Here is a 27,162-nt window from a genome sequence, read left to right as displayed (position 1 = left end):
CGCTTAGTTGGGCTGTGTTGTTTTAGTGTTTGTTCAGCGTAGTTTTGGATATTTTTCAGAGGCCAGGTGCATCCTTTTAAGATTATCAGTACATGCAAGTGTATGATATAGATTCCGTTAAAGGATTGCCATGATGTCCTATGTTACTGTTGCAGCATTCTTTACATAAGGGATTCCCTGCCTAGGGCAGCCTGATATCTGGCCAGTATACCAAAGCCTTTAGGTTGTAATGGGTATGCCGTATGTCACACATATGATCCCCGTGCACAGCGTAAGGCATAAAGGTTGGGTCTGTATTCTAATCGACCACTTAGCTTGTTGAACACCTAAACGTTGACAGCTAAGGGTCGAAAACTTACAATCTCGAACGGCCAGATAAGCAAATTCTTTCATCGGGGAAAGAATTTGCTTGGCCATGCCACCCTAACATAAACTTCCAAGCTGTAATAAAGTGGGGGGCTTCGACTCCCACACCCCCTAACTAAATTTACCAACTCCGGGATCCTCTACATTGGGGAAAGGGCTGATTTCCGATAATGGCCAAGCAAATTCTTTCCCAATGAACATAGCTGGCCTTAGGCATAGGCCAACTAGGCGGCTGCCTAGGGCGCCGTTCTAACAGGGGCACTTTTCCAGTATTTATTTGGTGTAGGTAGACCAGGATTGGAGAACCGGGTGGTGTGTTGGGGGGCACCATGGAGTCCTTTTGCCTAGGGCACCAGTTGAGCTAAGACCGCTCCTGCCAATGAAAGAATTTGCTTACCTGGCCATTCCACATTGTAAGTTTTCGACCATTAGCTGTCGACGTTTAGGCATTTGACAAGCTAAGTGGTCGATTAGATAATATAAACCCTAAAAGTGAAGTCCGGCATACCATCCTAAGAACTTCTTTGCTGCCACTCTATCTTTGATCGTTGGTTTGAATACTCATTTGTCTGATGGTTACAAAACCACTTTCAGATAAGTGCCCTGTTATAGTTTTTTGATTTTCTTGTCTTTGTTTTACCTTTTTCTTATTGCTGGCTTAATGTCATCAGCTTAGCTTACTGTTGTGTATTCCACTGTGGTGAAATTGTTTAAAATAATGTAGACTACTACATTAAGTTTTAACAAAGTTGTGTATTTTCTTATTTCTCCACTCTGTGGCTAATACTTCTATGGAAACTTTGTCAAATTGTAGCCTGTTTGTTAAGCTGTTATATGCTGTTTGTCAACTAATGTATGTTTAAACTTTTAACTGTGTAATTTTAATGGAGCTTATCTCCCCGGGCCTCCGCTGAAGACTGGCAACCCTGCCCAGTCTGATTTACCCGGTAAATATAAAATAAATAAAAATAATAAATCAAGTAAGGGGAAATGGCAGTGCAGTAGACAAATTCCCCATAAAGATAATCATGATTAGTGTTTATTTTGCTTAGGTTCTTCCCACAACCATATGTTTTGTGTGAATTTTCGTAATATTTTGCATAGTCTTTCTTCCCTTGCTCTTTATTTAGAAAAACAATGACTTAACATGTTGGCTAAAAACCCTATGGAAGGATCTCCCTGGCCCCGAGGGTCAGCTGTCTATGAAGAAGACCAAGAAAGCTGATCAGAAGTTCATCATGTTACCCTGCTGCAGTCATCACACTTCGGTTATCTTGTCGTCAGGCGGTCCCGCAGTTGGCCTGAATTCCAAAGTCTTGGTCCGGCGTCTGTTGCTGTCTCTTCTTCCCTAACGTCAGTGCGCCAGAGGCATATATGAGGCATCTGGCACCATTTTCTTCAGTCTTTCTTGCCGCGCAGTGCCCAAAGCAGAAGCAGTTCGCAAGTGCCGGTCAGCCGACACCTGAGATTTTCGAATCTAATTTCAGTCCGAAGTCTTCAAAGCTAAGTACCCCGTTGGGGAACCTTTTCTTGCCTCAGTCTGATTTCAGAAAAAGTTAACAATTGCATTTCTTGTGGGAAGCAAATACCTCATAAGGACTTTAATTCTTATTGTATACCTTGCCTAGGCCCAGACCACGACGTCACTGGTTGTCTGTTTTGTGCTAGGTTCAATAAACGAACTATAAAGCGACGCTTTGATTTTGCACAACACTACTTCGGTAGGAAATTTAATTACACTATGCCATCGGAGCAACTGACTACCGGCGTGCATAAAAAACTCAAAGATAAAGACAGGCAGTCTAGATCCAAGCCAGACTCCAAGGTCTCTGCTTGGCTGGTCGCCGGTTCTCCGGTTTTCAGTGAGGCACCTACACAGCCCCTAGCGACCGCAGATTTGCAACCCCAGACCGCTTCGGATTCTCAAGCAGAGTGTTCTAGGCTGACACAGCCTTTTTCTTTAGGCTCTACCGACAACATTGCAGGAGGAGAAGCGGGTGCTGTGGGAAACACCTTCGGTTTCAGAAGGTGTCTTCAGACCGACTACTCTCAACATAAAATCTTATGCTAAGCTTAAGACTCCTCTAAAACCAAAAAAGACTACACATCAGTCTCCAGTTCAAGGCCCCATGCCTAAGAAACAGATGCTTAAAATGGCTGAAGATTTGATTTCTTTAATCAGGGGTTCCCACCCCCCCCCCCAGACAAAAGGCCTAGACAAGAGGAGGATTATGCCTCCTCTGATAAAGTGTGTATTTCCTCAGGCTCCTCTGAGGAACAGGATTACTCCTTTCCCCCTTATGAAGATTCTGATGCTGAAGATTCCATTTCCTCAGCTTCTCCCCCTGAAGACTATTCCTTTGGGGAAACCTTACATACCATGAGGGAACATTTCCACTGGGAAGGTCAGGACTACTCAGACTCAAAGAAAAGGCTCCGAGAGTTTCTTTTACTCCCCCAGCACAGACCACTTGCTATCCCTCCAGTTTTAGACATTGTGGTTGATGTTTACTTAGAAACTAGTCTAAATCCAGATTTTCTGCCTCCTGCTCCAGCCAAGCAACACCGATATTATAGAGTGTCTGACTCTCACAAATTCCTTTACAAAAGCCCTGTTGCTGACCCAGAGACTATCTCCCAGGGTCCCAAAGGGGCTAAGGCTTCTATGGCTAAAAATCCTGTACCCTCTGAAAGGGACTCCAGAGCATTATATAGGTGGGGGAAGAAGGTTTACACCTCAGCTACTCTAGCTATGAGAGCACTAAATTGTCAATTTCACATGCTGAAATACCAGCAATTCCTAAACAAAAGATGAGCACGCACCCTCAACAGTCTGAATTCAAGGAAATGCAGGATCTGTTGCATGCAACTGAACAGGTGGGCAAACATACTTTACAATGTGGATTTGATTCCTTGGAAGCTTCCTGTAGAGCAGCTGTTACTGGGTCTGTTATACGTAGGCATGTTTGGTTAAAGGAACAAACTCTGCCTGATCATGTTAAAGCAAAGTTACTAGATGCACCCTTACAGCAGGATGTCTTAATTGGAGTTAAAGCAGAAGAGGTTTTAAAGAAAATGGTGGATAAGGCAAAATCTATGCAGACGGTCAAAGATTTCTTACAGGTACAACCCCCACGCTTCAGCAGAAATTGGCCAACAAAAAATTGGTCCTTTCCAGCTTCTGACAGACCACAGAGGGGTAAATACAGACGCCCAAGGGGCAGAGGTCAAGCACAAATCACTTACAAACCTCGCCAATGGGGCACTGCAAAACAGAAGGGAGGAGAAGACAGGTCCCAAACTACTAGAAGACAAACACAATGACTTAAACCCCAAACTGCCAAGCAAAGCTCTCTTGGCAGCTCCCTTGGGAGGAAAATTAGCACTTTTTGCAGACAACTGGCGCATCATCACAAAGGACAAATGGGTCCTAGACATTATCTCACAAGGATACAGATTCCATTTCCACACCTTGCCAGTGATAAAAGGAATGCCAAACCTGCCACAAAATCAATGAGCAGAGGCACAAAAGCAAATTACAGCTCTCATGGACATGAGAGCCATTCAACTGGTACCTACACAGGAGCAAGGTCAAGGATTTTACTCAAGGCTCTTTCTAGTCCCCAGAAAGGACAAGGCTTGGAGACCCATTCTGGACCTTTCTAAACACCACCTTGCAAGTACCCAAATTCAAGATGCTAAACACTACAGTAGCTTCTTCCCATGTTGGGCAAGAAAGCTTGGCTAGTAACGTTGGACCTTAAGGAGGCATACCTGCGTGTCCCTATCAGACAAAATTGCAGAAGATACCTCAGTTTCATTGCAGGCTCAATCCATTGCCAATTCTCTACACTGCCCTTTGGCTTATCTACTGCGCCCACTGTCTTCACAAAATGCCTGGCACCAGTAATTGCGTACTGCAGACAGAGGAATTCAAATATACCCATACCTGGACGACTGCCTCATCCAAGCAGAAAGCAAGGACATTCTCTTACAACATCTGGCTTTTGTAAAACACCTTCTAAGTTGCCTAGGGTACACAGTAAACGAAAAGAAATCAAAACTAGTGCCCTCACAAAATATGACATTCCTGGGTGCCAGCTTGAATACAGCAGCCCAAATGGCTTATCTGACTCCAGACAAACTACAACCAACTCAATACTTCAAAATAATGGCAACAAAGACCCAACTCCCTGCAAGAAAAATTCTGCAGGCTGTGGGCTTCGTGGCATCTTGCATACTACTAATACCATTTGCTAAACTGCATATGAGGAAATTACAATGGTACCTTCAAAGCGTATGGACTCAACACAGCCACAGCTCGGAAACAATGATACCTCTCATTCCCTGCCTTCAACAGGAGTTTCTATGGTGGTCACAGACATGTCACCTCAACAAGGGTCAGCCTTTCACCTTACCCCCAGCCAGGCAAACTATGACAACAGATGCATCGGACTATGCCTGGGGGGCACACATGGCAGGGCAGTGCGTTCAAGGCATATGGACTGCAGATCAAAGAAATCTGCACATCAATCAAAAAGAAATGCTAGCTGTACAGAATACTCTGATAGCCTTCAAGGACCTCTTACATCCAGGACAGCTTATAATAAGGACAGACAACACCACAGTAATGTGGTACATAAGCAAGGGGGTACACACTCCTACCCTCTATGCAGGCAAGCAATGACCTTGTGGAACACAGCACTGGCTTACCAAGTTCAATTACAAGCTCAATTCCGGCAGGAAAAAAGAACACATTGGCAGACGACCTAAGCAGAAACATCATGGATCCCCACGAGTGGAAATTGGATCCACAAGTATTTGCAATGATAACTCAAAAATGGGGGCGCCCAGACATAGACCTGTTTGCCAACCCCCAAAACTATCCGCTATCAAAATTTTGCACCAGGACATTTCACCATCAAGCTTGGAAAGTGGACGCACTCTCATTCAGTTGGAAAATGCTGACAGTATATGCCTTTCCTCCATTGCCCCTTCTCACAAAGGTGCTGCTGAAAGTCAGGATGGAGAGACCCGGAATGATGCTCATTGCCCCAGACTGGCCACGCCAGCACTGGTACCCACTACTAAGGAACATGGCCCACCATGGATTTTATCACAAATTCCTCATCTGCTCACACAGCAAGACAGTCAGATTCTACACGGCCAGCTCAAAACCTTAAGATGTTATGTGATCCTATCTCGCCTACATTCTGACTGATGGGTTCGGAGCCAATCCCTCGGCTCCGACTCGGCACGCTTATGCCAAAGAGCGAAGTCTCTTATTGGCTGAGCTTACTATATCCCAGGATGCACCACTACCAGTCCCCCAGATCTCGTTTGCCGCTAACTAGCAAAGACGTGGTCTCGAGCTGGCTGAGCTAAGTAGTGTTTTTCACTAACTTTTTCTGTCAGGAAATTTCTATTTCTATAACAAAAAGCTGTTTTAACGGCTATACCGTACTTTTTGTGTGTGATTGGGTATTTTTGTGGAAAATTTGTGTGTGATTGTGTGTTTGTTCTGACTAGAGGCCCCCCTTTGAACTGAAGGGCCTTTCCCTGTCAGTAAATTTAATTTCAAATCCTTTCAAATCTAGGATCCCCTTTAGTTATTTTCTGTAGTTGTCGGACTGTCAACCTTAATCGGCAACCGTGAGCTGATCATTGTAGTGACAGTCAATTTAAAAAAAAAAAAAAAAAACAGTGTGTTTTTCTTTGCTACTGAATTCGTTGCTATAATGTCTCAGACTCCTAGGCCTTCGGGCTTTAAGAAGTGCACTAAGTGCAACTTTAAAATGTCAATCACAGATAACCACTCTCTCTGTGTATTGTTTGGGCGCTAAACATTTGCAGGAGTCCTGCAGCGTGTGTCACGCGTTTTCCTCGAGGGTCCTCCAAGAGAGGAAAAATAAACTTATTTTGAAAGGCCTTATAAAACCCTCTTTTGAAGAAGCATTAGAGTCCTCTCCTTCTCCTGCTAAAAAGAAAAGGGCGTCGGCTCCGACCAGTCCATCGGACCCGACCGCCAAAAGACATAGGCAGGCTTCTCCTTCGGCTCCACGGACTTCGGAGCCGAGGCGGAACGTCTGCCTCGATGCCTCCAGTCTCGACTCCTCTGGGTTCGAGCAGACGGCTGGGGCATCGAGGCGGGTCACCTTCATCGGCTCCACTGATCTCGGAGCCGATGAAGGTTGTCCTCAGACACTTCCTCCTCGGCGCGAAGTCCTCTTTGGCACCGATGGAAATTGGCTTGTGCTCTTCTTGGCCGATAGTTATCGAGTCGCCTCGAGCCGGTCCCCTAGTCCCTTGGAGCCGTTGGAGACCTACTCGAACCCGTTCGGTCTCCTCCAGGTCATCGAGGATGTCAGATTCGGACATAGACAGGGTGCTCCAAAGACTGTTCCAGTCCCCAGTCTTTCAAAAATTTGTTTCGGCTCCAACCCAATTGGCTTCGAGCCGATAGCCCTCCATTGCCATTCCTCCTCCGACTGCTTCGGCTCCGTGAGCAGGTGCTGATGGAGCCAGTGGAGATCCTAGGGTCGGCTCCGACCCTTACTACAACCCGCCTTGGTCCGAGTTTAGCACGGACTTCTTGGCCGGACCGGGGTGACGTTTGGGACCTATGCTGTCGGTTCCGAGCCTCCCTCTCGGTGCTTGCGCGGACTTCCGTCTGCTATCATGGCTCGGGACCGGACACTCCCAGGATTCTGGGGTCCGGCTTTCAGAGCTATGAGGAGTGCCTTGGCCAAGTCTTCTTGCCATCTCTACGGCTTTACCGGCACCTTCCTGGGCATGGAGACTGGGTCTTTGGCAGTTCCCTGTCTCTAGGCAGCGGAGCCCGGGCCTGAGGTTACCCCACTGGGGTTCCCTCCTCCTGAGGGTTCTCGGAGTTGTCTTGGAAGAGCCCCCAAGGAAGAGATCGTACAAGAGGAAGCACGTGGACTCCCCCGACGAGTCTCTTACATCGGACACTGATCTTGATGCGGAGGGGTCCCCAAAGTCGTCCTCGGATGATGTCTCGTTTGCAGACATTCTAGAAATCCATAAGCAACGAGGCGGCTGGAATTCCAAACCCCCCTCCGTTGATGAGTCAGTGTTTCTCAAGGCCTTCGGGGCTCAGCCCTCCGCCTCCTGGGTGTCTCCGCCCTTCGACGAGCTCCTGGATTTGGTTTGTCGGGCGTGGGAACACCAGATACTGTGGAACCAGTGCCTTCTCGCCCTAACAAATTTTTGTCTGCCCCACCCGAGAAGGAGTTCTTGTGAAGGCGTGGCTGTAGATGCCATGGTGGTGGCATCTGCTACCCAGCAGGGCGTGGCAGTGGCTTCAGCGTCCGTCCATCCTCCTAATAAGGAGTCTAGGAGCATGGACCTGCAGGGAAGCGCACTCTGACTTCAGCGGCCTTTACTCTGAGGTCCCTGAATTATTTGGCACATTTCACCAGACTACAGAGGGATCTGGTCAAGGAGCTCTCAGACTCCCTCTCAGGTAACCTACCTGAGCAGCTAGCCCAGTCGGTTAGCTCTCAGTTGGCTATCCTTACCTCGATTTCTAACTCGTCCATGAGGCTCATTTCATATGCGGCCAAAGGGGCTGGCAGGCGGCAGGCACAGGCGTGGCTCTCACGGAGACAAGCCTGGCTCCGTTGTGTCATTCGCGGAGGCCTTCAAGTCTTCCTTTGCCGGCGCTCCCTTTGATGGGTCCTCTTTGTTTGGACCCAAGGTAAAGACACTCTTACCGCTGTGAGCAGGAGGGAAAGACTTTATCTGCCGTAGGAGCACGTTATTCCACTCCCTTTCGGCCTTATCCCAAGGCTAAAAGAGGAGGGAAGATGTGGTTCCGCAAATCACAGAAATTCTTTCCCCAACAGCAGGAAGATTCCCCTTCCAGAGGCAGAGGACGGGGAAATTATTCTGGGAGACACCATCCCAGAGGCGGCAGAGGCCCCCGTAACAATGGAGACCGCGAGTCCTTTCGTGGCTCTTCAGCCTCCCACACTCCATGAGGGATTGCCCGTCTGTGCTGCTCCGGAGCCAGTCGGGTGCCGTTTTGCCAAGCACCTAAAAGCCTGGGAGTCTATTACTCAGGACAGATGGGTGCTTCGGATTATTGCCGGAGGTTACACCATTCCCTTCACACACTCACCCCCACCGTCCAAAAAAATCCCGGACCCACCACCCAGTCAAAGGGAAATTGCAGCCGTAGAAGCTTCAAAGCTGCTGGAAAAAGGAGTCATCCAACCGGTCCCCAAAGACCAGAACGGATCCGGAAACTACTCAAGGTTCTTTTTAGTGCCAAAAAAGACAGGGGACCTGAGACCCATATTGGATCTCAGCAAACTAAACCAGTCAGTCATGAAGTCCAAATTCCGGATGGTCACCTTACAATCCATTCTCCCATTGTTGGAGAAAGATGTTTGGATGTGCTCCATAGATCTCAAGGATGCCTATTATCACATATCGATACATCAGGCATCCAGGAGGTATCTGCGCTTCAGCCTGGGAGACGGTCATTTCCAATTTTGTGCTCTGCCCTTTGGTCTCACCACAGCCCCCAGGGTGTTCACCAAGTGTTTGGCAGTAGTGACTGCTCACCTGAGGAGTCTCGGATTCCAAGTGTTTCCCTATCTGGATGACTGGCTCCTGACTGCCACCACCAGGCATCTACTACTAGAGAACCTACAAGCCACCATCTCCCTGGGTGCTTCCCTGGGAATTACATTCAACTGGTCAAAGTCTGTCTTGCTGCCTTCTCAGCGCATAAGATTCATAGGAGCAGAGATAGACTCAAAATTGATGCGAATCTTCCTTCCTACCGAAAGGATACAAACATTACAAGGTCAAGTCCGAGCCCTGCTTCTAAGATCCAAAGCCCCAGCCAGGTTGGTCCTGCAACTTTTAGGTTCAATGTCTGCCACGGTTCTCCTAGTTCCTCTGGCAAGATTGCACATGAGAATTCTTCAGTGGCTGTTATCGACTCAATGGTCCTTTCAGGATCTCCCCCTCAATCATCACATACTGATTACAGAAGCGTGCAAGCGGGACCTCCGCTGGTGGCTTGGCCATCCAATCTGAATCGGGAAGACCTTTTGTTATGCCCCTCCGGTAGCCACCTTGACGACAGATGCCTCCCAGGCGGGTGGGGGCATTGTCTGCGCAGGTCAGTTCAGGGTTCTTGGCTTCCAAGCGAAACCTTTCTCCATATCAATGTGTTGGAAATGAGGGCTGTACTTCTGTCCCTACAAGCCCTCCACAACTTTCTCCCTCAAGGCATTATCGCTATCCACACAGACAACATGTCGGTGGTTTGGTATCTAAACAAACAAGGAGGGACCAGATCTTACCCCCTTTGCAGAGAGGCCATGAGAGTGTGGGAATGGGCAGTGGCTACCAACCGCTTCCTGGTAGCGACCCACATTCCAGGAAAATCCAATGTATTGGCAGACAGACTGAGCAGGACTATTCTTTCTCCTCACGAGTGGTCCCTGAACGAAGCTGTAGCAGCTCAGATTTTCAAAAGATGGGGGATTCCGTGCTGCGACCTGTTTGCAACACCACGAAACACGAAGTGCAAAAGGTTCTTTTCCTTGACTCCGCGTCAAGGGGAAGCAGCTACGGATGCTCTAGTCCAACCTTGGCCAACAGGACTGCTTTACGCTTTCCCTCCGGTTCCACTCCTTCCCAAAGTCATCCAGAAAGCTTCCCAATTGGGGTCCACAATGATTCTAATTGCTCCGTACTGGCCTCGTCAGGTATGGTTCCCCTACCTACAGAAATATGCTCTGGACGGTCCCTGGTTTTTGGATCTAACTCCGGACCTTCTGATTCATCAGTCGGGACAACAGCACCAGTCCCTTCACACTTTGAAATTAGCAGCTTGGCTCCTCCACTTCCGACCTTAGTCAGAAATCCCACCTTGGACCCTGAAGTTATTCACATTTTATCTTCAGCCCACAAACCCACCACTAAGAAATTGTATCACAGTAAGTGGAAGAGGTTTGCTATCTGGGCTCAACTCAGAGGCTTAGATCCTATTACTGCCCCGATACCAGAGGTCTTGAAATTTTTAACATCCTTGTTTAATCAAGGATCTTCAGTCTCTACTATTAAGGTCCAACTAGCAGCTATCTCCAAATTTCACGAATCCATAGATCCACCTTTGATGAGTAGCAGATTATGTAAAACCTTTATGAAAGGGGCTGTGCTTTTGAGACCCCCAGTTTTTCATCCTGCGCCTCCGTGGGATCTTGATTTGGTACTTAGAGCCTTAACATCTCCTCCCTTTGAACCGGCTGCTACATGTGAGTTGAAATATCTGTCTTGGAAAACTGCCTTCTTAATTGCAATTACCTCTGCAAGAAGAGTTTCAGAACTTCAAGCCCTATCTATCAAACCACCGTACTTGATTTTTCACAAGGATAGAGTATCACTTAGGCCTAACCCATCCTTTGTTCCAAAAGTTTGTTCTAATCTCTGTCTCCAACAATCTCTAGAACTACCAGTTTTCTTTCCAAAATTTTCAAACAAAGCGGAATACACCTTGCATAAGTTGGATGTTCACAGGCAATTGCGCTTCTATCTAGACAGGACTCAACAGATTCGAAAGACAGACCAATTGTTTGTGTCCTTTTCAGATAATAAACTGGGTAAGACCATCACTAAAGTGACTATTGCCAAATGGATTAGAGATTGCATAACTCAGGCTTATTCCTCTTCAAATAAGCAACTTACAGCATCTGTCAAAGCTCACTCTACTAGAGCTATGGCTACCTCTATTGCATTTCATTCCAAGCTTGCTATTTCTGAGATTTGTGCTGCGGCTACTTGGTCCAACCCGCATACTTTCATTTCCCACTATAAATTGGATGTGGCATCTAAAGGGCGAGCATCATTTGGTTCCACGGTACTCAGGAGTGTTTTCCGGTGAGCCACCCAGGATTCAGGTGCTAGGGACGCTGTCCCATCAGTCAGAATGTAGGCGAGATAGGATCACATAACATCTTTTAGTTATGTACTCACCATAACTTCAGATGTTTGGGATCCATCTCGCCACATTCCTAATACCCACCCTCCTTCCCCCTGCCTTGGAGATCAGAAGAGATTGAACGGTTTTGAGTTCTACTGTTTTTATCTTGTTTCATCTGACGATGTTATATAAGCAGTGCGTGCATGTGTGCATGTATGCGGATAAACTAGATCTGGGGGACTGGTAGTGGTGCATCCTGGGATATAGTAAGCTCAGCCAATAAGAGACTTCGCTCTTTGGCATAAGTGTGCCGAGTCGGAGCCGAGGGATCGGCTCCGAACCCATCAGTCAGAATGTAGGCGAGATGGATCCCAAACATCTGAAGTTATGGTGAGTACATAACTAAAAAGTTTGGCTGCATGGCAAATCACCTAAGCAACCAGCCAGCTCCTCTTTCACAAGCTGTTATGGATGTCATTCTGGAGGCCAGGAGGCCCAACACCAGGAAAGCCTACTCAGACAAATGGAAAAGATTTTGCTCCTGGAGCCAAGCTAAAGGCCAAAATACCCTTGAGCCGGACATACCTCAGATTGTACAATATTTAACTGAGATGTTACACAAAGGACTTTCTTTTTCATCTATTAAAATCCACGCCTCAGCTATTTCAGCTCACTACAACACAGATCCTCCTTTATTTTCACATCCACTTCTAAGGCAGTACCTCAGAGGGGCCAAAAACATTAGGCCTCCCAGGACAGCACCAACACCAACTTGGGACAACAACTTTGTTCTGGAAAAACTTACGCTGCCACCTTTTGAGCCAGCTTTCTCAGCTGATTTACAGTTTATATCATGGAAGACTGCCCTGCTGCTAGCAATTACTTCAGCCGGAAGAGTCTCAGAGCTGCAGGCAGTAATGGCAGTAGAGCCTTTCCTCATTTTTCAGCAAGACAAAGTTTCTCTACGAGCTAACCCCGCCTTTATGCCAAAGGTGGTATCCAGTGTGGCTCTAAATCAAACCATCCATTTACCCACCTTCTTCCCAAATCCACAAAACAAAGGAGAAAGACTCATGCACTCATTGGACATTCACAGGCAACTACGTTACTACTTGGATAAAACTAAGGTTTTCAGAAAATCTGACCAGCTTTTTGTATCCTATGCTACAGCATCACAAGGGAAGGCTATCTCAAAACAGACAATTTCCAAATGGATAGGACATTGCATACGTTTTTGCTACACCCGTCATGGAAAACCAGTTTCTGCTAGCATAAGGCCCCACTCCACCAGGGCAGCAGCTACATCTACAGACTTCCTCAGGGGGGTGCCAACCAAGGATATTCTGGAAGCTGCAACTTGGAATTCAGTACACATCTTCACCAAACACTATCACTTACCACTTTACTCTGTCTAGAGCTGGCTTCGCCACTGCAGTTTTACAGGGCCTTCTAGCCTCCTCTAACCCTGTTTAACTCCACTTCCCATCCTTAGCTTTGGGATTCAACCCAAGTGTGATGACTGCAGCAGGTTAACACAATGAACATAGTACAGTTTTGTACCTGCCATAAATGTAGATGTTCGAGTGTATACCCTGCTGCAGTCCAGGTTACCCTCCCTCCATCCCCTCTGACCTAACTGAAACCTTTCAATACCTTAAAATCTGATACAACCTTTGTGGTGTATTTGCTTATAGCTGGAGGGATGTTTTTTTTGTGCTAAACTTTTATTATTGGTACTATCTACTGTCCACCTTTTGGGGGGGGGGGGGCACCTGACATCTGGGGCAAGAAAAACTGAAGAAAATGGCGTCTGATGCCTCTTTTATACCCCCGGCGCACTGACGTCAGGGAAGAAGTGACAGCAACCGACGCCGGACCATGACTTTGGAATTCAGGCCGACTGCGGGACCGCCTGACGACAGGATAACCAAAGTGTGATGACTGCAGCAGGGTATACACTCGAACATCTACATTTATGGTAGGTACAAAACTGTACTTTTCTTCAGCTGTACTGCCGCCACTAGACATCTCTCTCAAGGCCTAGTGAAAGTCCGGAGAATCATCTGGTTTCATTCTCAGATTTCTCTTCCGTGACTTGTTTGAAGGCCAGCATGAATCTGACTTTGCACACCCATGAAGGCTTTGCAGACGTCTGCCTCTGATGTGCAAGGGGAACTGCAGCTGATAATCACTGAAGGTCCTAGGGTGTTCCTCCAATATTAGTTGTGTCTTCGGCCACAGCGGATCTCCGGTCCGCTAATGATTGGCAGTAGATTTTTACGTGCCAAGTTGCCAGCCCTGATGCACAACCTTCAACGAAGGTACGCCCATTCACACGTCTCCACGCAGAAGACGCTCTAGCTGAGAATCGAACTGGACAGCGTCTTACTGTGAGGCGACAACACTACCACAGCACCACCACCGCAGTTCCTCCGATATTAGTAAGGGAAGAAATTCCAGCTACAGTAATAGAATGTTAGGGGTTGGAGCCTCCTAAGGTGTTTAAGGCTGACGTCCCTTTCAGAAAGAAGCAGCTGCTCCCGGAGATCCTCAGAGTGAATGGCAAAACTTCACCCAAGGCCTGTGTAATGCCCTTATGGCTCTGAAACTTCCACAGGAGGCTTCTGTTCTTGCTCCTCCTTGGTCTTCTACTCATCTTAAGAGGCCTAGGGAGCAGGATTCCTCTGAGAATGATGTGTATTCTGATGGGAAAAAACCCTTGACATAATCTCATATTTCTTCTCCCGTAGATTATGGTTCTGAGGAAGAAGAGACCATCAGTCCTGACTCTCCATTTGAGAAGATTTCTTTTGGTGACACTAATTCCAGAATGATGGAATTTTTAAAATCTGACTGTGTTCAGGTGTTTGATGATCAGAAGAGGTACTATTAGCGTCTGCAAATGGAGTCTCCTAGGCCCTCTGTTCTTGCTACCTTGCGGGATGCTTTTTCTACTGCTTCTCATCCTCCTCATTCCCAACCCCCTACTCCCAAGAAATCTGACAGGTTTTACAAGTGCCTGATGATTGTGAGCTTCTTATAAGTGCCCTCAGACACATGACAAGATGTGTTTTGGCTGTTCGTTCTCAGGCCTGTCAGGCTATTTCAGATGATCTTGAGTCTGAGGGGAATGCCTCTGCTTTTTCCTTGCTAGCAACATCTTCCCAAGTTGCTCACCATTCTATTAAATGCAGGTGTGATGAAGCTGATGCTTCATCTAGGGCTGCTACTTTTGGATCCATTTTGAGGCAGTATTCCTGGCTCAGACTTCACCCTTTGCCTGATGATATCAAGGCCAAACTGATGGATGCTCCTCTAGGTAATAAACATTTGTTTGGTGCTACTGATGCAGAGTTGTTTAAGACCTTGCAAGGAAAGGGTAAAGCATAACAGGATTTGAATCATTTTTGTTTCAGTGGAATTACCTGAACAAACCTGCCTTTGTTCATACAGACTCTCACCCTACCCCCAAAGGTAAAAAGGGTGGTAGAAGAGGCTCCTCCTGCTAAAACTACTCAAACTCCTACTCAGAAGCCTCCTTTTTCTGACAAACCAGGTGCTGTCTGACTATTGTTGACCTGTTTATCTCTGTCACACTCCTCTTTTTCTGCGTCTTTCCCTGTCCCTTCCTGTTTGGTTAAAGGTTACCCAAGACTCCTGGGTTCTTTCAGTAATTCGCCAGGAGTATTACATGGTTTAGAAATCCGCCTCCCCCTTTGGGCATTCTTTTTTCCAGAGGTACTTCAGGGCCTGTTGGCACAAGAAACAATTCAAGAAGTTTCAACTCCTTGGGAGAAGGGCTTTTATTCCAGAATTTTCTTGGTCCCCAGGAAAGAAGGCACCTGGAGGCCCATTCTGCATCTTTTTGGATGCTGTCCCTTCAAACCGATACTTAAGCTTTTCTAGTTTCCCTTAACTCTCCTTACTTTCAATATTTTCTCTCTGATCAGAGCAAGAGAATTTCTGAGGGCAATGGGTTTCTTGTCTTCCACCATTCCTATGCTCTAGCCAGGCTCCACACAAGAAAGCTTCATAGATTCCTAAAGTAAGTTTGGCTTCAACATTCTCATCCTTTAGATTTCCTAGATGTTCATTGTGTTACCCTGCTGCAGTCATCACACTTGGGTTATCCTGCCGTCAGGCGGTCCCCCAGTCAGCCAGAGTTCCAAAGTATTGGTCCGGCATCGGTTGCTGTCGCTTCTTCCCTGACATCAGTGCGCCAGGGGTATATAAGAGGCATCCAACACCATTTTCTTCAGTCTTTCTTGCCGCTCGGTGCCCGAAGCAGAAGCAGTTCGCAAGTGCCGGTCAGCCAACACCTGAGATTTTCTAATCTAATTTCAGTCCGAAGTCTTCAATAAAGCTAAGTACTCCGTTGGGGAACCTTTTCTTGCCTCAGTCCAATGTCAGAAAAAGTTAACAATTGCATTTCTTGTGGGAAACAAATACCTCATAAGGACTTCCATTCGTATTGTATTCCTTGCCTAGGCCCAGACCACGACGTCACAGGTTGTCGGTTTTGTGCTAGGTTTAATAAACGAACTGTCAAACGCCGTTTTGACTTCGCACAACATTACTTTGGTAGGAAATTTAATTATATCATGCCGTCAGAGCAGCCGACGACTGGCATGCATAAAAAACGCAAGGATAAGGACAGGCAGCCTAGGACCAAGCCAGACTCCGAGGCCTCTGCTGGGCCTGCCGCCAGTTCTCCAGTTTTCAGTGAGACGCCTACGCAGCCCCTAACGACCGCAGAATTGGAACCCCAGACAGCTGCGAATTTTCAAGCGGAGTGTACTAGGCAGTCACAGCCATCTTCATTAGGCCCTTCCGACACCGGAGGAGGAGATCCCGGTGCAGTAGAAACACATTCGGTTGCAGAAGGTGTCTTCAGACCGACTACACTCCCCATTAAATCTTATGCTAAGCTTAAAACTCCATTAAAACTAAAAAAGACTGTACATCAGTCTACAGTTCAAGGCCCCATGCCTAAGAAACAGATGCTTAAGGTGGCTGAAGATTTGATTACTCTAATCAGGGGTTCCCATCCCCCACCAGATAAAAGACCAAGACAAGAGGAGGATTATGCATGTTCATCGTGTTTCACTGTTAGTCATAACTGTAGGGTGCTCCTGCCGGCAGGCAGCCCGAGGTCGGCCAGAATCCCAAAGTCTGGGTCCGGAGTCGGCTGTACAAGCTAGTACCCTGACGTCAGTATGCTCTGGTACATAGCCCTCAGCCGACGCCATCTTCTCCAGTCTTTCTTGCCGTGTGGTGGAAAGCAGCTCGCAAGTCATTGGTTGGCGATTTTCGAACAGCGTTTTTTGGTTGTTGTCGGTCCGAAGTTCTTACTTCTCTTCTCAAAGTTAAGTACCCCGTTGGGGAATCTCTTTCTTGTTCCTCCGATGTCAGAAAATTGTATTACGTGTGGGAAACAAATACCTCATAAAGATTTCCACTCTTACTGTCTACCTTGCTTAGGCCCTGACCACGACGTTTCTTGTCGGTTCTGTGCCAGGTTCAGTTCTCGTACTATCAAACGCAGGTACGACTGGGCTCTGAATTACTTTGGCAGATGCTTCAATTATAGAATGTCGTCGGATGCTACCGGAATTCAAAAGAAGCGCAAAGACAAGGACAGGCCTCTGAGGTCCAAACAGGACTCGTTGCAGCTGGAGCCGGCGTCCGGTTCGGCTGACGTCAGTGAGGCGCTTTTGCAGCCCCTGTCGTCCGCCACTTCTGAACCGATGGCCGATACGGACTCCCATGGGGAGCAATCAAGGCCTTCTATTTTATCTGCTGCAGGACCTTCGGACGTCGCTCCCTCGGATGGGTCCGGAACCGCTGTGCAGGTACCGGCTTCTGAGGGGGTATTCAGGCCTACTCACATCACTATTTCAAAGACAGACTCCTGTTAAGTCCAAAGCTCCTGCTCAAGCTACTTCTGAATCTACTCCCAGGACACAGAAGCAATTGTTAAGGATGGCTGAAGATTTGCTTACTATGATTAGGGGTTCTCACCCCCCCCCCCCCCCCTGAGAAAAGGCCTCGACAGGATGTTCCTATGGATTCCTCTGACCAGGCTTCTATATCTTCTGTCTCTTCCTCTGATCAGGAATATTCTTTTCCTCCTTATGAGGATTCGGATGCTGAGGACTCCTTACCCTCTGCCTCTCCGCCTGAAGATTTTTCTTTTGGGGAAACCTTACATGAGATGAGGGAACATTTTCATTGGGAAGGTCAGGATTATTCTGCTTCCAAGAAGAGGCTTAGAGAATTCCTTCTTCCTCAACATAGGCCTTTGGCTATCCCTCCTGTTCTTGACATTGTGGATGATGCTTTTTCCGAGGCTAATTTGAATCCTGACTCCATGCCTCCTGCTCCCTCTAAGCCTGATAGGTTTTATAGGGTTCCTGAGTCTCATTTGTTCTTGTTTAAGAATCCTTCTGCAGATCCTGAAACTATATCTCAGGGCTCTAAGGCTGCTAAAGTTGCTTCTTCTAAGAATCCTATTCCCTCTGAGAAGGATTCTCGTGCCTTAGACAGGTGGGGTAAAAAGGTATATACTTCTGCTACCCTTTCTGTTAGGGCTTTAAATTGCCAGTTTCATATGTTTAAGTATCAGCAATTTCTTTTGTCTGTTTTAAAGCAAAAGCTTGCCTCCCTTCCTGCATGTGCAGAAGATAAGGAACTACAGGATGTATTGCATGCAACTGAACTGAACAAACATAGCTTGCATTGTGGTTTTGATGCTTTGGATGCTTCTTGCAGGGCCGCAGCCTCTGGTACTGTTATCAGGAGACATGCTTGGCTTCGTGAACAAAGTTTACCTGAACAGGTTAAGGCTAAATTATTAGATGCCCCTGTTCAGCATGATGTTCTTTTTGGATCTAAGGCTGAGGAGGTTATTAAAAAGATGGAAGAAAAGGCAAAATCTATGCAAACTGTGAAAGATTTCTTGCAAGTTCAGCCTCCTAGATTTTCCAGGAATTGGCCCTCCAAAAATTGGTCCTTTCCCACGTCTGACAGGCCTCAAAGGGGAAGATATCGACGCTCCAGAGGTCGTGGACAAGCTCAGGCCTCCTACAGATCGAAACAATGGACTGCTTCTTCACCTAGAAGGGGAGAAGACAGATCCCAATCTCAAAGGAAGCAAATTCAATGACTCTCTCGGTTGGGCTACAGGACCTCTTTACCTGGATGCCCCTCTCGGAGGAAAACTTTCTCTTTTTTACAAAAATTGGACTCTTATTACCCAGGACAAATGGGTATTGGACGTGATTTTAAAAGGCTACAAATTCCACTTTCATACCTTGCCAAGGGCTTTCGGTTGGCCAGATCTGCCAAAACATCAATGGTCAGAGGCCTTAAATCAAGTGGATGCTCTTCTGGCCATGAGAGCCATAGAGCCTGTTCCACTCTCAGAGATGGGAAAAGGGGTTTATTCAAGACTATTTCTGGTTCCAAGAAAGCAAAGCTCATGGAGACCTATTCTGGACCTTTCTGTGTTAAACACCTTTTTGGAAATTCCAAAATTCAAGATGCTTACTCTGCAGCAGCTGATTCCAATGCTCTCTCAGGACGCCTGGATGGTGACATTGGATCTAAAGGAAGCTTATTTACACATTCCCATCAGGCAGGAACGCAGGAAATTCCTCAGGTTCAAGGCAGGTTCGAGACGCTTTCAATTCTCTGTACTGCCCTTTGGTTTATCTACTGCGCCCAGAGTCTTTACCAAGTGCCTGGCACCAGTAGTGGCTTATTGCAGACTCCAGGGGATTCAGATTTACCCCTATTTGGACGACTGCCTTATTCAGGCAGACAGCAAGAATCTTTTACTCCAACATCTGTATTTTGTTCAACGTCTTCTCCTCCTTCTGGGATTTTCAGTGAACACAAAAAAGTCACATTTGATCCCTTCTCAACAAATGATATTTCTGGGAGCCCTCTTAAATACAACCTTACAAAGGGCCTTCCTCACTACAGAAAAGCAAATACAGCTGGCTTCAATTTTCAAAGCTTTGGCAACTCTACCTCAGCTCACTGCAAGGAAATTCCTGCAGGCACTGGGCTACATGGCTTCCTGCATTCTGTTGATTCCAAATGCAAGGCTTCATATGAGAAAGCTTCAATGGTATCTGAAAAGTGTATGGTCACAGCATTACCACGATCTGGACACTCTGATTCCCCTGATCCCCTGCCTCCAGAAGGAGTTCCTTTGGTGGTCCAGGGTGTGTGTGTTAAACGAAGGAAAGCCTTTCCGTCTTCCTCAACCTTCTCAAATCATAACCACGGACGCCTCTGATTATGCTTGGGGAGCACATTTTCTAGGCAATTGCCAGCAGGGAACCTGGACAAAGGATCATCTTCACTGGCACATCAATCTGAAGGAAATGTTGGCAGTTCAAAATGCTCTTCTAGCCTTCAAGAACCTTTTGCATCCAGGACCTCTCTTGATTCGCACAGACAACACCACAGTCATGTGGTACATAAACAAGCAGGGGGGTTCTCCTTCGTACCCCTTTTGCAGACTAGCTATGGCTTTATGGGACACAGCTCTAAATCTGAATCTAAATCTCCAGGCCCAATTCATACCAGGAGAACAGAATCTCTTAGCGGACAGCCTGAGCAGGAACATTTTAGATCCTCACGAATGGATGCTAGACACCAACTTATTCAACCAGATTACTGCAGTTTGGGGATGCCCCAAGATAGATCTGTTTGCATCCCATCTCAATCATCAGCTGCCTCTCTTTTGCACCAGGTCATTCCACAAGACAGCTTGGAAAGTGGATGCCCTGTCCTTCAGCTGGAGAAACCTTTCGGGATATGCCTTCCCTCCTCTTCCTCTTCTTCCTCGGATTTTACTAAAGATAAAAACAGGACAAGCCCAAGTTCCTCATCTTGATTGCTCCGAATTGGCCTCGACAGTTTTGGTATCCAACTTTAAAGCACCTGTTCTTGGAGCCTCCTTGGATTCTCCCTCTGAACCCTTCTCTTCTGTCCCAGCATCAGGGTCAGTTGCTACATTCCAATCTCAAGACCCTTTGTCTGGCAGCTTGGCTCTTCAAAGGAATTTGATCTCTTCTAGCCTTCCCAAACAAGTTTTGGATGTTCTTTTGGAAGCTAGACGACCTAGCACTAGGAAATCCTATGCCTCTAAATGGAAGAGATTTTGCATTTGGATGCAGGACCGAAGCTTGGACCCTCTGGTACCTGATCTCTCTTCTGTTTTGCTTTATCTTTCGGATCTTTTGTCGAATGGACTTTCCTTTTCTTCCATTAAGATTCGTGCTTCTGCTATTTCTGCTCATTTCAATACTGATCCCCCTGTTTTTTCTCAACCTTTGGTGAGACCATTCTTGAGAGGGGCTAAGAATTTAAGGCCTCCTAGAACCCCTCCTGTTCCTGCTTGGGATCTTAATTCTGTTTTAGAAAAACTTACTTTGCCTCCTTTTGAGCCTGCTGCATCTTCAGATATTAAGTTTTTATCTTGGAAGACAGTTCTTTTGTTAGCTTTGACTTCTGCCAGAAGGGTCTCAGAATTGCAAGCTCTCATGGCTGTGGAACCATACCTTATTTTCCACCAGGACAGAGTATCCTTGAGGACCAATTCTACTTTTCGAAAGTGATTTCGAAAGTGGCTTTGAATCAAACCATTCACCTTCCTACCTTCTTTCCTAATCCTCAGAATAAAGGGGAAAGGATTTTGCATTCCTTGGACGTGCACAGACAGTTACGATTTTATGAGTTCAGAAAATCTAACCAATTGTTTGTTTCTTTTGCCTCCAGTTCTCTTGGAAAGGCTATTTCCAAACAAACTATTTCCAAATGGATTTCTTATGGAATAAGATTTTGTTACACTCATCATGGGAAACAATTTCCTGGTACTGTGAGAAGTCATTGTACTAGAGCAGCTGCTACTTCTACAGCTTTTCTCAGGGGAGTTCCTACCAAGGATATATTGGAAGCTGCCACTTGGAGTTCTGTGCATACTTTTTCCAAGCACTACAATCTCCCTTTGTATTCTAAGACCAGGGCAGGCTTTGCCTCTGCTGTTTTGCAGGGTCTTTTTGCTGCCCCTTCCTCTCCCCTTTTTTCACTGCTTTGGGATTCCACCCTACAGTTATGACTGCAACAGTGAAACACGATGAACATAGTACAGTTGTGTACACCTACCATAAATGTAGATGTTCGAGTGTCTTCACTGTTGCAGTCGGTGTTTCCCTCCCTCCTATCCCCTCTTTTTCTCTTTTTTGTGGTGTATTTGTGTTTCCTAGTGGAATTCATTTATGATTTATTGGGGACTTCTGACATCTAGGGCAAGAAAGGCTGGAGAAGATGGCGTCGGCTGAGGGCTATGTACCAGAGCGTACTGACATCAGGGTACTAGCTTGTACAGCCGACGCCGGACCCAGACTTTGGGATTCTGGCCGACCTCGGGCTGCCTGCCGGCAGGAGCACCCTACAGTTATGACTGCAACAGTGAAGACACTCTAACATCTACATTTATGGTAGGTATACACAACTGTACTTTCCTCTGACCAGGTTTCAGTTTCCTCAGATTCTTCTGAGGAACAGGATTACGCTTTTCCCCCTTATGAATGCTCTGATGCTGAAGACTCTTATTCCCTCAGCATCTCCCCCTGAAGACTACTCCTTTGGGGAAACTTTACACACCATGAGGGAACATTTCCACTGGGAAGGACAGGACTACTCCGATTCAAAGAAAAGGCTCCGAGAGTTCCTTTTACTACCCCAGCACAGACCACTTGCTATCCCTCCAGTTTTAGACATTGTGGATGATGTTTACTTAGTCTAGTCTAAATCCAGACTCTCTACCGCCTGCTCCAGCCAAACCAGACAGATACTACAGAGTACTTGACTCTCACAAATTCCTTTATAAAAGCCCTGTGGCTGATCCAGAAACAATTTCCCAGGGTCCCAAAGGGGCTAAAGCTTCTATGGCTAAAAATGCTGTACCGTCTGAAAGGGATTCCAGAGCCCTAGATAGGTGGGGAAAGGAGATATACACCTCAGCTACTCTGGCTATGAGAGCATTAAATTGTCAGTTTCACATGCTGAAATATCAGCAATTCCTAATGTCTCAAAACAAAATATGAGCACACATTCTGAACAGTCTGAATTCAAGGAAATGCAGGATCTGTTGCATGCAGCTGAACAGGTGGGCAAACATACTTTACAATGTGGATTTGATTCATTGGAAGCTTCATGTAGAGCAGCTGTTACTGGGTCTGTCATACGTAGACATGCTTGGTTAAAAGAACAAACCCTACCTGATCATGTTAAAGCAAAATTATTGGATGCACCTTTACAGCAGGGTGTCTTATTTGGTGTCAAAGCAGAAGAGGTTTTAAAGAAAATGGATGATAAGGCAGTCTATGCAGACGGTCAAGGACTTTTTACAGGTACAACCCCCTCGTTTCAGCAGAAATTGGCCAACAAAAAATGGTCCTTTCCAGCTTCTGACAGATCACAGAGGAGCAAATACAGACGCCCAAGGGGCAGAGGTCAGCCCCAAGGCCCTTACAAACCTCGCCAATGGGGTACTGCTACCCAGAAGGGAGGAGAAGACAAGGCCCCAAGCTAGCAGAAGACAAACACAATGACTCAACCCTCAAATTACCAAGCAAATCTCTCTTGGCAGCTCCCTTGGGAGGAAAATTAGCACTTTTTGCAGACAAACTGGCACATCATCGCAAAAGGCAAATGGGTCCTAAACATTGTCTCACAAGAATACAGATTCCACTTTCATACCTTGTCAAGAATAAAAGGAATGCCAAACCTGCCACCAAATCAATGGGCAGAAGCGCAACAAATTACAGCTCTCATGGACATGAGAGCCATTCAGACAGATTCCTACACAGGAGCAAGGACAAAGATTTTACTCAAGACTCTTTCTAGTCACCAGAAAGGACAAAGCATGGAGACCCATTCTGGATCTTTCAATTCTGAACACCTGTCTGCAAGTACCAAAATTCAAGATGCTAACACTACAGCAGCTTCTTCCCATGCTGGGCAAGAAGGCTTAGTAACGTTGGATGTCAAGGAGGCATACCTGCATGTCCCTATCAGACAAAATTGTAGACGATACCTCCGCTTCATTGCAGGTTCAACCCATTATCAATTCTCTACACTGCCCTTTGGCTTATCTACTGCGCCCAGGGTCTTCACAAAATGCCTGGCACCAGTAATTGCATACTGCAGACAAAGAGAAATTCAAATATACCCATACCTGGACTGCCTTATTCAAGCAGAAAGCAAGGACATTCTTTTAAAGCATCTGGCATTTGTCAAACACCTAAGTTGCCTAGGGTACACAGTAAACGAAAAGAAATCAAAACTAGTGCCCTCACAAACCATAATATTCCTGGGTGCCAGCGTGAATACAATGGCCCAGATGGCTTATCTCACGCCAGACAAGCAACAACAGCTGACTTAATACTTCAAAATAATGGCAACAAAGACCCAACTCCCTGCAATAAAAATTCTGCAGGCCTTGGGATTCATGGCATCTTGCATACTACTAATACCATTTACAAAACTGCATGTGAGGAAATTACAATGGTACCTGAAAAGCGTATGGACTCAGCACAGCCACATCTTAGAAACAATGATACCCACTCATTCCCTGCCTTCAACAGGAGTTTCTGTGGTGGGCACAGGCATGTCACCTCAACAAGGGCCAGCCTTTCACCTTACCCACAGCCAGGCAAATTTTAACAACAGATGCATCGGACTATGCCTGGGGAGCACACATGGCAGGACAGTGCATTCAGGGCAAATGGACTACAGATCAAAGGCATCTGCATATCAATCAAAAAGAAATGCTAGCAGTACAGAATGCCCTAATAGCATTCAAGGACCTCTTACACCCAGGACAACTTATAATAAAGATGGACAATACCACAGTAATGTACATAAGCAAGGGGGCACTCATTCCTACCCCCTATGCAGGCAAGCAATGACCTTGTGGAACACAGCACTGTCTTGCCAAGTTCAACTACAAGCACAATTCCTGCCAGGAAAGAAAAACACATCGGCAGACGACCTAAGCAGAAACATCATGGATCCCCACGAGTGGAAACTAGATCCACAAGTATTTGCAATGATAACTCAAAATGGGGATGCCCAGACATAGATCTGTTTGCCAACCCCCAAAACTACCAACTTCAAAAATTTTGCACAAGGACATTCCACCCACAAGCTTGGAAAGTGGACACCCTCTCATTCAGTTGGAAAACATTAACAGTGTATGCCTTTCCTCCGCTGCTTCTTCTAGCAAAGGTACTGCTGAAAGTCTGATTAGAGAGGCCACAAATGATACTCATTGCACCAGACTGGCAACGCCAGCACTAGTATCCAATTCTAAGGAACATGGCCCACGGCCCATCATGGATTTTACCACAAATTCCTCACCTGCTCACCCAGCGAGACAATCAGATTCTACACAGCCAGCTCAAGACTTTAAACCTGGCTGCATGGCAAATTACCTAAACAACCAGCCAACACCTCTATCCAAAGCTGTTATGGATGTCATTCTGGAGGCCAGGAGGCCTAGCACCAGGAAAACCTATTCAGACAAATGGAAAAGATTTTGCGCCTTGTACCAGGCTAAAGGCCAAAATCCCATTGATCCAAACATTCCTCAGATTCTAAAATATTCAACTGAGATGTTGCACAAAGGACTTCCCTTTTCATCTACTAAGAGCCACACGCCTCAGCAATTTCAGCCCATTACAACACGGATCCTCCTTTATTTTCACATCCACTCCTAAGACAGTACCTCAGAGGGGCTAAGAACATAAGACCGCCCAGGAGAGCACCAACACCTACTTGGGATCTCAACTTTGTTCTGGAAAAGCTTACACTGCCGCCCTTTGAACCAGCTTTTTCAGCTGATTTAAAATTTCTTTCATGGAAAACTGCCCTGCTGCTAGCAATAACTTCAGCTAGAAGAGTCTCAGAGCTACAGGCCCTAATGGCAGTGGAGCCTTTCCTCATTTTTCATCAAGACAGAGTCTCTCTACGAAATAACCCTTCCTTTATGCCAAATGTGGTATCCAATGTGTCCCTAAACCAAACCATTCATTTGCCCACCTTTTTTCCAAATCCCCAGAACAAAGGAGAAAGACTCCTGCACTCTTTGGACATTCACAGGCAATTATGTTACTACTTGGATAAAACTAAGGCTTTCAGAAAATCTGACCAGCTCTTTGTAGCCTATGCTGCAGGATCACAAGGAAAAGCTATCTCAAAACAGACCATTTCAAAATGGATAGGACATTGCATACGTTTCTGCTACACGCATCATGGGAAACCGGTACCTGCTAACATTAGGTCCCACTCCAGGGCTACATCAGCAGCCTTTCTCAGGGAGGTACCAACCAAGGATATTCTGGAAGCTGCAACTTGGAGTTCAGTGCACACCTTCACCAAACACTATCACAGTTTTGCAGGTTCTACTAGCTTCTTCTAATCCTGTCCAACTCCACCACCCATCCTTAGCTTTGGGATTCAACCCAAGTGTGATTACTGCAGCAAGGTAACACGATGAACATAGTACAGATGTTCATCGTGCATACAGCTGCAGTCATAACAGGTGGGTTATCCTGCCGTCAGGTGGGTCCTCGGTCGGCCATATTCCAAAGTCTAGGTCCGGCATCGGTTGTCGTCGCTTCCTCCCTGATGTCAGTGCGGCAGGGGTATAAAAGAACCAGCCGACGCCGTCTTCAGTCTTTCTTGCCGCGTGGTGCCCAAAGCAGAAGCAGTTCGCAAGTGCCGGTCAGCCAGCTCCTGAGATTTACGAAAATATTTCAGCCGAAGTCATCTTGAAAGCTAAGTACCCCGTTGGGGAAATTTTTCTCGCCTCTGACCAATGTCAGACAAAGTTAATAATTGCATTTCATGTGGGAAGCAAATACCGCATAAGGATTTCCATTCTTTCTGTATTCCTTGCTTGGGCCCAGACCACGACGTCTCGGCCTGCCGTTTTTGTGCTAGATTCAACAAATGCACTAAGCGTCGGGCAGAGTTCGCCCAACACTATTTTGGTAAAAAATTTAATTACATTATGTCGTCTGATACTCCGACTACCGGTGCTCCGGTTCGCAGTGAGGCGCCTACGCAGCCCCTGAGTACCGATGATGCTTCTTTAGCGGTGTCTTCTGTGCCCGAGGACGCAGGCTCCTCTGCTCCCATTCTGACTACAGATACTGACGCCACTCTTGGCGGGGAAACTCGGAGTTCAGACAAGCCTGCCACTTCTCAAGGTGTCTTCAGGCCTTCCTTCTTTTCCATTAAGGCTTTCACAAAATCTAAAGCAGCCATGAAAACTAAAAGACAAGGTCCACAGAGCCCCTCAAGGCCCCATGCCTAAAAAACAGATGCTCAAAATGGCTGAGGATTTGATTACTCTTATCAGGGGTTCTCAACCCCCCTCGGACAAAAGGCCCAGATTGGAGGAAGACTACCCTTCCTCAGATCAAGCCTCTATTACCTCAAAACATTCTGAGGACCAGGAATATTCATATTCCCCTTTTGAAGACTCTGATGCTGAGGAGTCCATTCCCTCGGTCTCCCCCCCTGAGGACTATTCTTTTGGGGAAACCCTACATACCTTAAGGGAACACTTTCACTGGGAAGGCCAAGATTACTCAGATTCCAAGAAAAGGCTCAGGGATTTTCTCTTACTACCCCAGCACAGGCCTCTTGCTATCCCTCCTGTCTTGGATATATTAGATGATGTGTACACAGAAGCCAGCCTCAACCCAGATTCTTTACCTCCAGCTCCTGTTAAACCTGACAGGTAT

At 46.5% G+C, this 27,162-nt stretch overlaps 1 protein-coding gene across 9 annotated transcripts in view; it reads left to right on the top strand.

Annotated features, from left to right (window-relative positions):
- Positions 1–27,162, top strand: part of RBFOX2 (RNA binding fox-1 homolog 2) — a 2,020,637-nt gene that overhangs the window by 1,475,958 nt on the left and 517,517 nt on the right. The gene's annotated exons all lie outside the window — the stretch shown is intronic.

The sequence above is a fragment of the Protopterus annectens genome, chromosome 1.part1, assembly GCF_019279795.1.
Source record: "Protopterus annectens isolate FY-2018-M chromosome 1.part1, PAN1.0, whole genome shotgun sequence".
Classification (NCBI taxonomy): Eukaryota; Metazoa; Chordata; order Ceratodontiformes; family Protopteridae; genus Protopterus; species Protopterus annectens.
The sequence above is the reverse complement of the archived record's forward strand: the minus strand, read 5'-3'. Positions and strand labels throughout refer to the sequence as shown.